The sequence below is a fragment of the Schistosoma haematobium genome, chromosome 1, assembly GCF_000699445.3.
Source record: "Schistosoma haematobium chromosome 1, whole genome shotgun sequence".
Taxonomy (NCBI): domain Eukaryota; kingdom Metazoa; phylum Platyhelminthes; class Trematoda; order Strigeidida; family Schistosomatidae; genus Schistosoma; species Schistosoma haematobium.
Genome location: NC_067196.1, coordinates 59,156,585 through 59,169,520, shown reverse-complemented (window position 1 = coordinate 59,169,520; position 12,936 = coordinate 59,156,585). Strand labels below are relative to the sequence as shown.

Here is a 12,936-nt window from a genome sequence, read left to right as displayed (position 1 = left end):
ATCTTAAATCATACAGCACTGCAGTCAATGAGGCTAACACTGTGCCAGTGGAGCCATAGTTGACTTCATTTAAGAATAATTTTGATATCAAATGACCACTGATTAGAAAGATATGTCTTGTTTTCTGGTTCTTCGTGATGAGTGCTTACTTTGATTAGATATTTACTGTGACCACCAGTCTGTATCTTCATATCGTTTTACATAATTTGTACGTTAGCTGATCATAAGCTGTTACCAAACTATTAAGTATAAATCAAGCGTATAAACATGAAAATACATCAAATGGTTCCATGATTTTATTTACAAAATGTCTGTGAACTAGATAAGTCTAGTTGAATATGTACTCGTCAGTAAGATCTGTCATATAATTGAAATTGTCATCAAATACCTTTAACAGAGAAGTAATTTCCATTGAGGGGTCAATTAACGATTAATTTTTGTTTGCAACACATAGTAAAACCCTCAATATCTATTTACATCTATATAATCATTAATGTTTTTACATTTCAGCTATCGTTTACCTAAAAGGAAATTTTCATTGACAGAATTCATTTCGCAAATCTGTTTGAAGTGGTAGATCATTGTACAAGTAAATAGGTGACTAAAAATGTACTAACATAAATCTAAGCAAGATATTTGCTAATTGCTTAAATTCATTTATTGATGAGATAAAAGTATCATCTGATTACTACTTAGCTAGGTATTTTATTAGCAAACTCTACCCTACATTTGAAAGTGGCTATTTGAAATTTCCTAAAGGATCCATTTTATCAAAATGAAACTAACTAGTGTATCTAAAGCGTCAATGGTATCAGAATAGAAACAGAATTAGACAATAAAAAGTTATTTAAATTTAATACAATATCTGACAGTATTAGACATAGATTGATGTTAACTGAAAACTGTCTAAAGTAATCTCACTATTCGTCTAAATACTAAAGAAATTAAATAAGTTCATTCATATATTCAACCACTACTGAAATAATTTTACTTACTTCGATTGGAAAAATCACTGATAATTCATTTACTTTTTGTATATTGAAAATAATCCACATGAGATGAGATATGAACTAGTCACAATGCTGAATATTGATAAACTCAAATTCAAAACAAGCATAACTTATAATTAATGGATAATTATTGCAAACAAATATCTCAATTCGTCATAAATTGAAATGATCTATAGTTATTATTGATGTATATATATATAATGTCTCATCAACAATCCATAAATAAAATCAACTTGGTTATGAACATCAAGATCATTTCAAACCATTAACTGCTTTATAATTTTCAGTAATTCTTATATAGTCATTCAAATGGAAAATTTAGACAATTTCAACTGGCATTTCAATGAAAAGATCATTCACTATATATTTTTATTATTATTTTATCTACCTATTCAAAACTCAACAATATGGCCTTGCTAATACCAATGAAATTGATTGTATAAAAATCTTTGTGTGCATAAGCTAAAGTGCAATTGTTCGTTGTCTAGTTAATTTGTATGCTTATATATATATATGTATTGATATATGTATTGAGTTCAAATAAATCTATATGCAACAAAGATGTCTGTCACCTAAACAAAAAGAGACAATTAAAGAAAACTTACCAGTGTGTTCGAAATTCAATTGTTCTTTTTTTATTTCGAACTTATGCATATCGATATATAAAGACATATGTTTATGTGTTTACTGATACTTTAATTACACTTACACGTACATATAACATACCAATATGTGAGCTTATTCAATGCAATCACATTGTGTATACAAACCACACACACACACACCAAGTGATCATAGCAAGTTACCATAGTTATATAATTAGATCCTTGAAATGCCTACTCTCTAGTATTGGTGCGCATGCACACACACGTCTTTACTAACATAAGTATATAAATAAATGTTTAGGTTCAATAAAACTGAGTTTAAAATGATTTTTTGGCACTGTATTTAGATAAAATCAAGAATACAAAAAATGAAATTATATATCTATACAACCGAATCTGACTTGTAAATACGCTACTTTGTTAATGCTTTATTTACTCGAATTAAAAGATGCGCTCATCGTTGAGAACACGTGAAAATTCGGTCTGTGTGATTTGTTTCATAATCGATAAAACAAACAATTTATTCATATGAATAAATGAAAATTGAACAAGATATTTGTTTTTTCATAAGTATTATTAAGAAAATTATTGGTTACATATTCATAAATTCTTGATGAAAAAGTTCTCAATAAACTCACTCGGTATTGTTTACTTGAAACTTCCCATTGATGATTAAGACTGTAATTGATCAGTCTCTTATTGGCATATGTGCATGCTGTGTAAATGGACTCGATATTGTTTTCTTTAATCTTTGCTTATAATGGTATTATAATGCAATATTCACAGTATGCACATATGCCAATAAGAGACTGATCAATTGCAGTCCTAAACATCAATGGGAAGATTCAAGTAAACAATACCAAGTGAATTTAAACTTCACCCCAGTGCACAAGCAAGTAGCTTTCAGGACCCAGTAGCTAAGTAGATAACGCGATGGCATTTGAAGCGAACAGTATTGGTTTCGAGTCCAGGAGTTGACATTAACTCTGAGATGCAGGTACATCCATCTGACAATTCTCAAATAGGACTAAGCACGCGTCCTGGATTCCACTGATAGCCAGTATCCATCTTTGCTTATAATCTCAATGAACCTATAATTTTCGTAAAAATCGATTTTTGGGGGAAAAATTCTCTCTTCCATTAGTCTTATCTTCAATATCAGATGAGCACAATTGAACATCTATTATATATTCATAAATAATTGACCTTTTTCAATATCCAGTAAAATTATTTTTTTAATGTCCCAATTACTAACCGATTATTACCGTTTTCAAGTAATGTGTAAAATAGAATACAAATCTTGAATTTTGAGCTCAATATTAGGGGGAAATTAATTGTTTAATTATATACTTAGAATACTGTTAATTTTCAGTAAATTGATAAGAAATTAATTTGAATCAAAATTATGTTCATATTTTCGTCAAAAAAATATGACAAAATCCCATTATTATCAACAAAATGTTTAGTAACTGAGGAAGCTTTATTACTCTCATCTCATATCATGTTGATTTAGTTAGAACAATTAGTATAATGCTGAACACTAAATCTTCGATAGAATATATTACTATGATCATCAAATAATCATTATCCAAAAACATTAACAGTTGTAATTCTGAAAAATAGTGTATACTTTTAATTCATACATCTTTTAAAATGAGTTCATCAGAATATATTTCTTCTCTAGACAAACTTTTCTTGTTTTGCTTGAATGACTATTTCCCGTTCATACCACTCAATTCAAATCGTTTTAACCACTCTTTTGAAGGAGACTGTTTCAATGAATTTCCTATAAATATTCTGTTTAAGAGACGTAAACAAGTAAGACTGGTTGACGTTTTTTTAGAAAGATTTTTTCTACGGGATGGGGTTGACGACCTCATGCCCAAACCTTCTCCTTTACCCGGGCTTGGGACCGGTAGTACCTCTACAAGAGCTAAAGGTGAAGATAAGGAAGATTGAGTGTAATAACATTATTTACTTACTGAAAAAACTAAAGGTGAACTGTAAATTATTTTTTATTAAATGCATTGTGTCCAAAATTGTAAAACTACAAAAGCAGTTTATAAAGATTGCTATACATAGTGGTTAAACAGACAGTGGAAAGCTTTTGTAACGATTTGTCAAAGCAACTAGAAAATTAGAATTTAAAGAACAAAAATCAAATCATTTAAGAAAAGAAATTCCATGTTTTAATTGTGCTGCTTAAACTTTAAGTGATGTGTCTAGAGTGCATATGTACAAAGCAAAATGCTGCTACCTACCACGCAAAACTATAATTGATATCTCACCAGCTTTAACTTCTCCTGAGAGCTCTTTAAATTGTATCAATAATTTGTGTTTCATTCCTGTTACAAATGATGATACGCATATGATGAGGAACTTCAGATTATTCTCCGAGTTGAATCTATCAATTTTGAAGTTTTATTTTTCGTTTCTCTGATTAGATAATGAACTAAATGGATACCAAATATTTTAACTCTTATAATGTAAAGTTTTAATACAATCAACTGTACAATCTTTATTCGTAAAGGAATGTACTTTTACAGTAAATAACTCAAATTATTCTTGATACATATGATATTAATATAAAATAATAATACTATTCTAATACAAAAAGCAATATTTGGAAAATCATGTCTGAACGTGAGCATTCTTATTAAGGTTTTTCAAAATTCGTTCATGATTTATTTATTTGATTTTTTAAACAAAGGTTATATCAGTACAGGAAAAGATCATAACTCATCAATCTATCAGTTACAGCATTATTCCATTTATTTAAAACTTAGACTTCCGAAAGTCAGTATCAACATTACACAATTGGTGTATTTTATACTACTGTGTACATAATATATAAAGGTATTTCTTTATTTGAACACATAAATATTGGTACAAAGGGGCACCAAATACATATGTACCGCATCAGTCACTTGATATGTGTGAGGGCTGTGATACTGCCCGGGTGCCCAGACCGAAGCAGGTGGTTTTCTTAAGGGGCCACACCCGGAGCCTTCGACCTGAAGGTCTGATCCACAAGGTAGTGGAGTAACGTGAGGAGATACAGTCGTATGGTAGCCGGTGACCAACGACTGGTTCATACGCCATTTTGTCCCTCAGGATACTGGAGCCCATGTGTATCATTGGTTAGGAATCAGGGTTTTCCAACTTCCCTAGGTTGACTATCCATATCCACCGACCTGGTTAAAGCTCCGGACATTCGCTTTTCGTCCTCTTAATTTCGTAAACAACACCCCTTCGTGAGAAGGTAGTAAGTAGGACTTACCTGATAATGATTGTATACGCGTGGCCACTTGAGAGCGTTTTGAGTGGGAGAGAGAGAGTGGAATCTTTCCACCCTCGGTCGTACCAGAGCATTTAGGGGCTCAAAGGTAAACGTCATATGACTAGTTTATCACTTAATTGATATTATCACTAAAACATATTTGTGGATTCAAAGTTTCTGTTATTACCGTAATTAATAATAGAATACATGCTGACTTCAGGTTGGGCGGACAAACATTATCCCAATCACAATTTGTGTATATATACAACTACAGAACAAGTAATATATATAATCTCATGGATCTTCAGAGCTTTCTAAAAGATAGACTCTAAATAGTTACCTGATGCTTATTTCTTGCTATTTCTACTTTAACTTTCTCTTCATGTGTTGTTCAAGAATATATTTTATAATTGATTCGGAACTGTACCGTGTTGAACTCATACGTTAAGTCAACTGTAGCTCGAAAATAATTTAAAACAAGTCCATTATATATATATATATATATCACTGATTAAATACAACGACACTGCTCTCCCAAACTGCATATTTCGATGTTAATTTTAAATTATTAACTCTTGATTGTCCGCTATTGTATACTTCAACGTAATTACACAGAAGACGCTAACAAATAACATTAATGCGTTTTGTTGAATGAATGGATGTATAACCTTAACATACACAGTATATGAACTATGAATTAAAAGAATATCGTCCTCTTGGACCAAGTTGTCAAAGAAATGTTCCATAATGTTCGAACTAAACAAAAATCATAACTATTTGTGTGTTGGTCCGACAGAATCGCTTCTGTAATTCATGTCAGTTATTTTGTAGTTCAGTATGAAAAATAGTTATCCGGAAAAAATGCTTAAACATTTTTTACAAATGGAATGATAGAATTAATAAATAATCACATATAGGCTTAGCTTGTAAAGATGCCCTGATTCAGTGATAACATCTAAGAGTAAAGCTCTACTGGTTGTTTGCGTGTTTGCTCAAAAATGTTGGATAGTATGATCCAATCTGAGTCTATGTAGAATGCAGAATTTACGCCATTTATAAATCACTTTTTGATTACGACTGAATCAGTCTCAAAATCCTTAATATGCTGATTATATTATTATGGATCCATTCTGATAATTATCGCTCACCTACTTAATGCATAGAAGCGCTACTAACTATAAAGCTTTACGAGGTAATTTCTGTACAAACAATATTTATTCAATCTGTTGTATCATTAAATACTTAATTTCTTTTAAGCAATCTAAATACATAAAAGTACTTCCAGCTTTTTAAACAGAACATTTTTGCTACATTCTTTTTACTGTAATGATACCAGTCAGCGTTTACTAAATCGATTAAAATTTAGTTTATTTAGCAGATTAGATTATTGCAGTGTTTTTTTATTGAGAAATGTGTTAAACAGAAATGTATTCACATAATCTTGTCATCCTTTGTTTCTTCACCTTGAATTGTGTTTTGGTTTAGGCACTGCACATAGTTGAGCTGTAATGTGAATATATCTAATTTAATGTAAATTTAAACCATATATATATAAACTAGGAATGAAACATGACTAATCACATAGTTGACCTTCGAAATGATTAGATTAAGTGATTTTATTATCACGAGGTGCTAAAAAGAAATTTTAACTGCAAGTTGAACCTGTTTTTCTTTAGATCAGAAGATATTCCTGGCAAATGTGTGTCATCAATCATGATAATTGGTATTCAGGCTTCACAAAGAGGTCACACGCATAAATAATACAAAAACTGGATGTTTCATTGAAAGGATGATTTCACTGACCAAGAAAATTACGAAAGTAATTGAAGCATATTAGTTGAGAATCTTGTCATAAACCTAATTATTATTTTCTATTCAGAATAAACAACTGCTCTAGTGAGTGAACACGATATAAGAGAATTATGATTGCTACTTAAATACCATATTCTTATTATGGTATACCAAATGGAAAATGACTAGCCGTTTATAAAAACTATGGTCGCAAAGGTTAGTTTCATATATTTAACTAACCGCATAAAGACTAAAATTCATAACTTTTCTGTTTCTTCGTTAAATAAGCACAAACGATCTAGTTGTGTTCTGTGCAAAATTATTTAAGAAGTCACTTCAATCTCGATTCTTTTCACTATCAAGTTATCATGGTAACAATTCATTTCATCTTGCTTCTGAGTACAACTCATTCGCCAATTGATTAGCATTATATGCGAAAATCGCTTGTGAAATTAGATTGGCTGTGATGCACGGTTTAACCATGTAATCACGCGTTCCCAATAAATTGCCTTAAAATTTCATGAGAAAGTACTCGAAAAATTTGAAATGATAAATTTTTACACTTTAACCATCTCTAGATTAAACATTCTTTGCAAAAACTATGAAAAGTATTTTATTTTCTGTAATACTGAGACAATATTTGAGTTGGGAGGTTTTACGATCTTTCATGAAGTATCTGTCTTCAAATATGACATAAGGATGGTTTATTAATGACTGATTTCCAGATAGACCAGTCAAAGTTCTGCTAAAAATTACTGACCAGCGAAGTTAGTTAAGTCGAAAGTAAGGTGTGTAACCAAAAACATTAGCTTATAAGCCTCGCTTTATTTTGAATCGACTAGTGTCAAAATCCTAAATCGATAGGTTCCGAAAATCAATTGTCTTGTTCTAGGTACAGATAAGTCTTAGCTATGATGATAGATCTATGAACTAATGTCTGATTTTCAAGGATTTACAAAGTAATACTTGTTTCCGAAAAAATTTTTACATCTATATATGGCCTCACTTTAACACCAGTTTCAAATAAATAACTTTTGTATAGATATACTTTTTCCAGTCTAATACAGTGACAAATAATATCAAACCATCACATCAAATTTGTCCATTCTTATGAGGGCAAGTTGAGAAATATGTTCCAATGAAAAACATTTCTAGGACGAATATGGTTGACTTCATGAATAAATCATAGTAATTATTCACAAAATATTGATTTCCCGTCATGCCTCATTTTAAGTTTGTCGATTTGAGGCATTTATAAAGTCAAGAAAACTAGAATCAGTTTGTTAGTCATACAGAAAAATAATTATGAAATTTACAAAATATTGCAAAATAAGAAAACGTTAAGAATTGTATTTATTGAAAAAAATAAAAATACACGAGTGACTGGCTTCAAGAGTTATTTCCTGGAGCTCTAGTGAGAAGCAGTAATTAGTGGAGTTCAACAGGACCTGTTGTTAGACATTAACTCACTGAAGACAATGGTGGCGCAATTTCGTGGATTGGTTTAAGTTAGACATTAACATCGTTGGATACCGGCCGGCTCAGTGGTCTACCGGTTAAGCGTTCGCGTGAGAGACCATTAGGTCCTGGGTTGGAATCTCGAGAGGTGGGATCGTGGATGCGCACTGCTGAGGAGTCCCACAATAGAACGAAACGGCAGTCCATTGCTTCCAGGTTTTCCTTGGTGATCTAGCTTCAATTGACTCATAATCTCAACTATTGAAATTAAAATACAAATGTTTAGGTCGCCTCTAATCTATGTTTTAAAACCAAATGTCTTAAGAAAGTGGGTAATGTAATATCATTTTGAGATATATTGTAGAAATATTTAAAGTCCAATTTAACATCAATTTATTTCACAAATTTTTCGGTCATATGAGCAGAAATTTAACATTTCTTATGATAGAAACCATTTTTATTAATGACATTAAATAATGAACTGTTTTATTCATACTCCACCATACCGATCACGTTAGACAATGTAAATAATGAATATATATATATGCATAGGTTTGTAAATTTATATCTAACAGATTGCGTATTATTTGCCGAATTTCATAAATTTAGTAATTCTAGTATCATATGCTTACTTGTTTGTTTGTTTTTTTGTAGTCAAGATGTTATCATGTTAATTTATGTTTATGATACATAAATTTTTCTGAAACACTTTCTTGTCAAACTTTAAAGTGATTAGTTTTTAACAAAACAAAACAAACAAAACAAATTATATACTCAGTCAATAGTTACTTACTAATCTGTTTGACTAAATTAAGAAGTAATGACTATACATAATAAACCAGAAGTTATAAAGTGTAATACATAATATAGTTAGTTTTATTTAATAAACATCTAGTTCATATGAGAAAATCTATGATCTGTAGTTCATACTTATAGATAGATAAATGACATTTCATGTGAAAACTAAGACCTATTTCCTAAATGATTATAAGTAATATATATGGCTAATCATATATTGAATCATTTTGTATGTGAATCAACTGATATAAAAAACACATTGTAACAAAGTTGTATGACGTTTGTTTCGAATGTATTAATCAGTACATTGTAAAGTATCCTAAGCTACTTTGTAAGATAAAGTTTATGTTTTTGTTATTAAATATACATAGATACACTAAAAGCTTCATGTTAATAGATGACGTAATAAATTTTATTAAAGAGATAATTATTTTAGTGAAAATTCCCATTTTGCCATTTGGTAGATAAAGAAGGAACGAATTGAGCTTTTTGCACCAACCATTTTGCTATAGTATAATACTCTGAGTTATTTATATCTAAAACTGGTCGAAGGAGCAAGCCACTTTTGTGTATTTTTGGTGGGCCATATAGTCTTGGTGTAATCGTTCCTGTAGGTTTCAACATTTCACTTTTGAAGTATGGGATTTGAAATTGAAATTTATTCAAGTCTATTAGATCACTATTGAAGAATAAGGTTAAACATCTTGAAATGTTTTATATATTCTAACAATGAATTAGTTAATATTTTGAATGGTTAAGCAATTATACTGACTACAGTGTTTTGCATCTAAGTGATTTGTTTTGTTGTAATCTGTATTAACTGTCAAGTTTAAAGAAAAATAAACTTTACTAGACATAAATAGATGAAAATCAGGTGATTATACCAAGAGGACGGTTATATATTTTCTTCACAGAATGTACAAGATTTAGCATATCCTGTTGTTTATAACTTTGTCAATTACATTTTTTTATTTCTGAAACTTATTTATAAATTTTTTATGTTTTTTCAATATCTACAAACGTAGGATAAAACTAAGTGTATTAGTTGAAGCTGATGTTTGATTAGCAATCGACTCTCTTAGTACGACTGAATGTGTCAGTAACTTTATGTTGTTAATTATGTTGATTTGCCATAAAATTACTTCAATCACTATACTCAAATTATATTTACCTTAAAAGAAAATTGTAAACAGTTAGTTGTAAATCTCAAGCAGATAATTAATTTGTTATTAGCTGATGATTATATCCTCACGTAAAAGTCATTCATTGGATGTTCGAAATCAGGCCTAAACATATCAGATTCCAGTAAACGTAGTATAAAGTGATTTAGGCAACATAAACCTTGGTTTTTAACATATGAAAGTGATCAGTTTTAATATTTTTAAACTGAAGAACCAATAACTATTTTTTTGATACCAGAAATTTAGTGTCTACAACTCTTACGAAAATTCACTGAAGGTTTTGATAAATAATTTTATAAAAGATACGGTCATCAACAAACTAGGTTTAATTTACACTTTATGATCTGTAAATCTCACCTTAATCTCATGCTTATTACTCCTCTTGGGTCAAAAACTACAATAACGGATCTCAAAGAATTTCTTTCTTGTCCTCTTCTTTCCAGTTCTTGCCAACACTTGTTCGTGCTTTTGAACTCCACCTCTGATTCACTATAAAAATACCCAAATCTTTCCAGTGATATTTTAAATGTTCTAGCCCTTCATAAGTATTGCAGATAAATAAATAATAATTTCATCAGATCCAACGACAATACCACTGTTTAAGATATCTGTTCAATCGATTATATTTTTATGATCTTGTGACCTCTTTTAAAATAATCGATACAACCCATTCTATACATTTTGATTAGACCTCTTAACTTCGACTTCTTTTATCATTAGGATGGCCATTACGATTTTTGTCGCTTTTATTTTCGGTTTGCCAAATTTAAATACATATATCCAAATAAATTAGAATAATATCATAATAGTATTCTTCGTTTCTCACCGATTCCAATATCAAGTAGATAATTTATACTTGATATATTGCAAAATTCAAATCTACATTTTGTTGCATTGATGAAACCCATTCGTATTAGTTTTGTAGCCCTTTTTAATTTCTTATAAACAGAAGACATAAATTTTATCTCTACATATTAATAAGTCTTTTTATATGTTGGTATTTTACTTATCATCATTTGATAACTATCAACAAAGGCAATAAATTCCTTACCACTCTGAGAATTGATCACAGTCAAATCATCAGTTATGCGAAGATTTTGAAATATTTGGAAAATTTAGTATCCTGAACAGATATCATATGAAGAATCATTCTGAATTAGTGTTTTCACTCTATCGTGTTGGCCCTGATGTGTCAAGTTTGATATTCCATCTAATGTAAATCACCGAATAAACAAACCCCAGAATTAACTTAATTTTCAAAATTTCTTTCATTTGGCATCACGTCGGTTGAATAGATCAGTCAAGATATATAACAAGAAAAACTAGCTTAGCTAAATCATTAATATCCTAGTTTTATGGTGTCATTATCATGAAAATTACTTCAATAATATTTATTTTACAATCGACACTACTTGTAAATAATATAAGTACGATTGGTATTCTATCAATTATAAAATTTAGAAGAAAGTCAAACATTATTTATTTTATAAACATCATTAAAAACTACTTTGATTTCTAAAGTTTTAGGGCAAAATTAATAAGAAGCAGTCTCCAAAACCAACACAAAATTCACCAATCGAATCACACTTGACGGAGAAGATTTGGAAGATGTAAAAACCATTACCTATCTGGGCAGCATCATTGATGAACATGGTGGATCTGATGCAGAAGTGAAGGCACGGATCGGCAAGGCAAGAATAGCATATTTACAACTGAAGAACATTTGGAACTCAAAACATCTGTCAACCAACACCAAAGTCAGAATTTTCAATACAAATGTCAAGACAGGTCTACCGTATTGGGCGGAAACCTGGAGAACTACGAAATTCATCATCCAGAAAATACAGGTGTTTATTAACAATTGTCTACGCAAAATACTTCAGATCCGTTGGCCGGACACTATTAGCAACAACGTACTGTGGGAGAGAACAAACCAGATCCCAGCGGAGGAAGAAATCAGGAAGAAGCACTGGAAGTGGATAGGACACACATTGAGGAAAGCACCCAACCGCGCCACAAGACAAGCCCTCACATGGAATCCTGAAGGCCAAAGGAAAAGAGGAAGACCAAAGAACATATTACGCCGAGAAATGGAAATAGACATGAGAAGAATGGACAACAATAGGATAGAACTAGAAAGGAAAGTCCACGACAGAGTGTGTTGGAGAATGCCGGTCGGTGGCCTATGCTCCACTGGGAGTAACAGGCATACATAAGTAGGTAAGTAATAAGAAGCAAACAGAACTGTATTGTCATATTTACTTGATTTTTGTCAGTATTTCAAATCAAATTAAGTACCGATCATTAGAATTATACAATTATTTAATGTTGGTCATTAATTACAAAATTCATTATGTAATTTAATTATATACATTTTCTTTTATGTATTAGGTTTCTATGAATAATTTAGTGTTCACATGTGAACTTGTTTATGACTATTCCCTTTTTCTTTTGAATCAAACTAAATTATGAAAAGTTAATGTTTATTGTTGTATGGTAAGAATAAATGTAAACTGGAGTAAAACAGTGTAAAAATATTGCTGAATCATTAATTAAATGGTCAAATTTTATGACAATATTACCAATTATTATTCTTTTAATAATGGAATAATGAGTTAGATGATAGGATTCCCTTTATTGTGTATAATTATTTTATGACAATACACTTTATTCTCATATGTCCTATCTCCTATCATTAGACTGTATTAGCTATTTTTATTTACTCACCTTAGAGAGAATATATGTGAGCAAACAACAAACTATTCATAAAAATAAGCTTAAACTTGATATTATCGCTACTCAAATGTTAAAAT

At 30.3% G+C, this 12,936-nt stretch overlaps 1 protein-coding gene across 1 annotated transcript in view; it reads right to left on the bottom strand.

Moving 5' to 3' along the window:
- The window catches only part of SEMA6A_1 (Semaphorin-6A), a 91,061-nt gene extending 89,572 nt beyond the window's left edge, over window positions 1–1,489 (bottom strand). Inside the window, exon 1 of the mRNA XM_051209212.1 lies at window positions 996–1,489. The gene's annotated coding sequence lies outside the window, so the exon portion shown is untranslated. The remainder of the gene's footprint in view (window positions 1–995) is intronic.
- Between the last annotated feature and the right edge of the window lie 11,447 nt (window positions 1,490–12,936).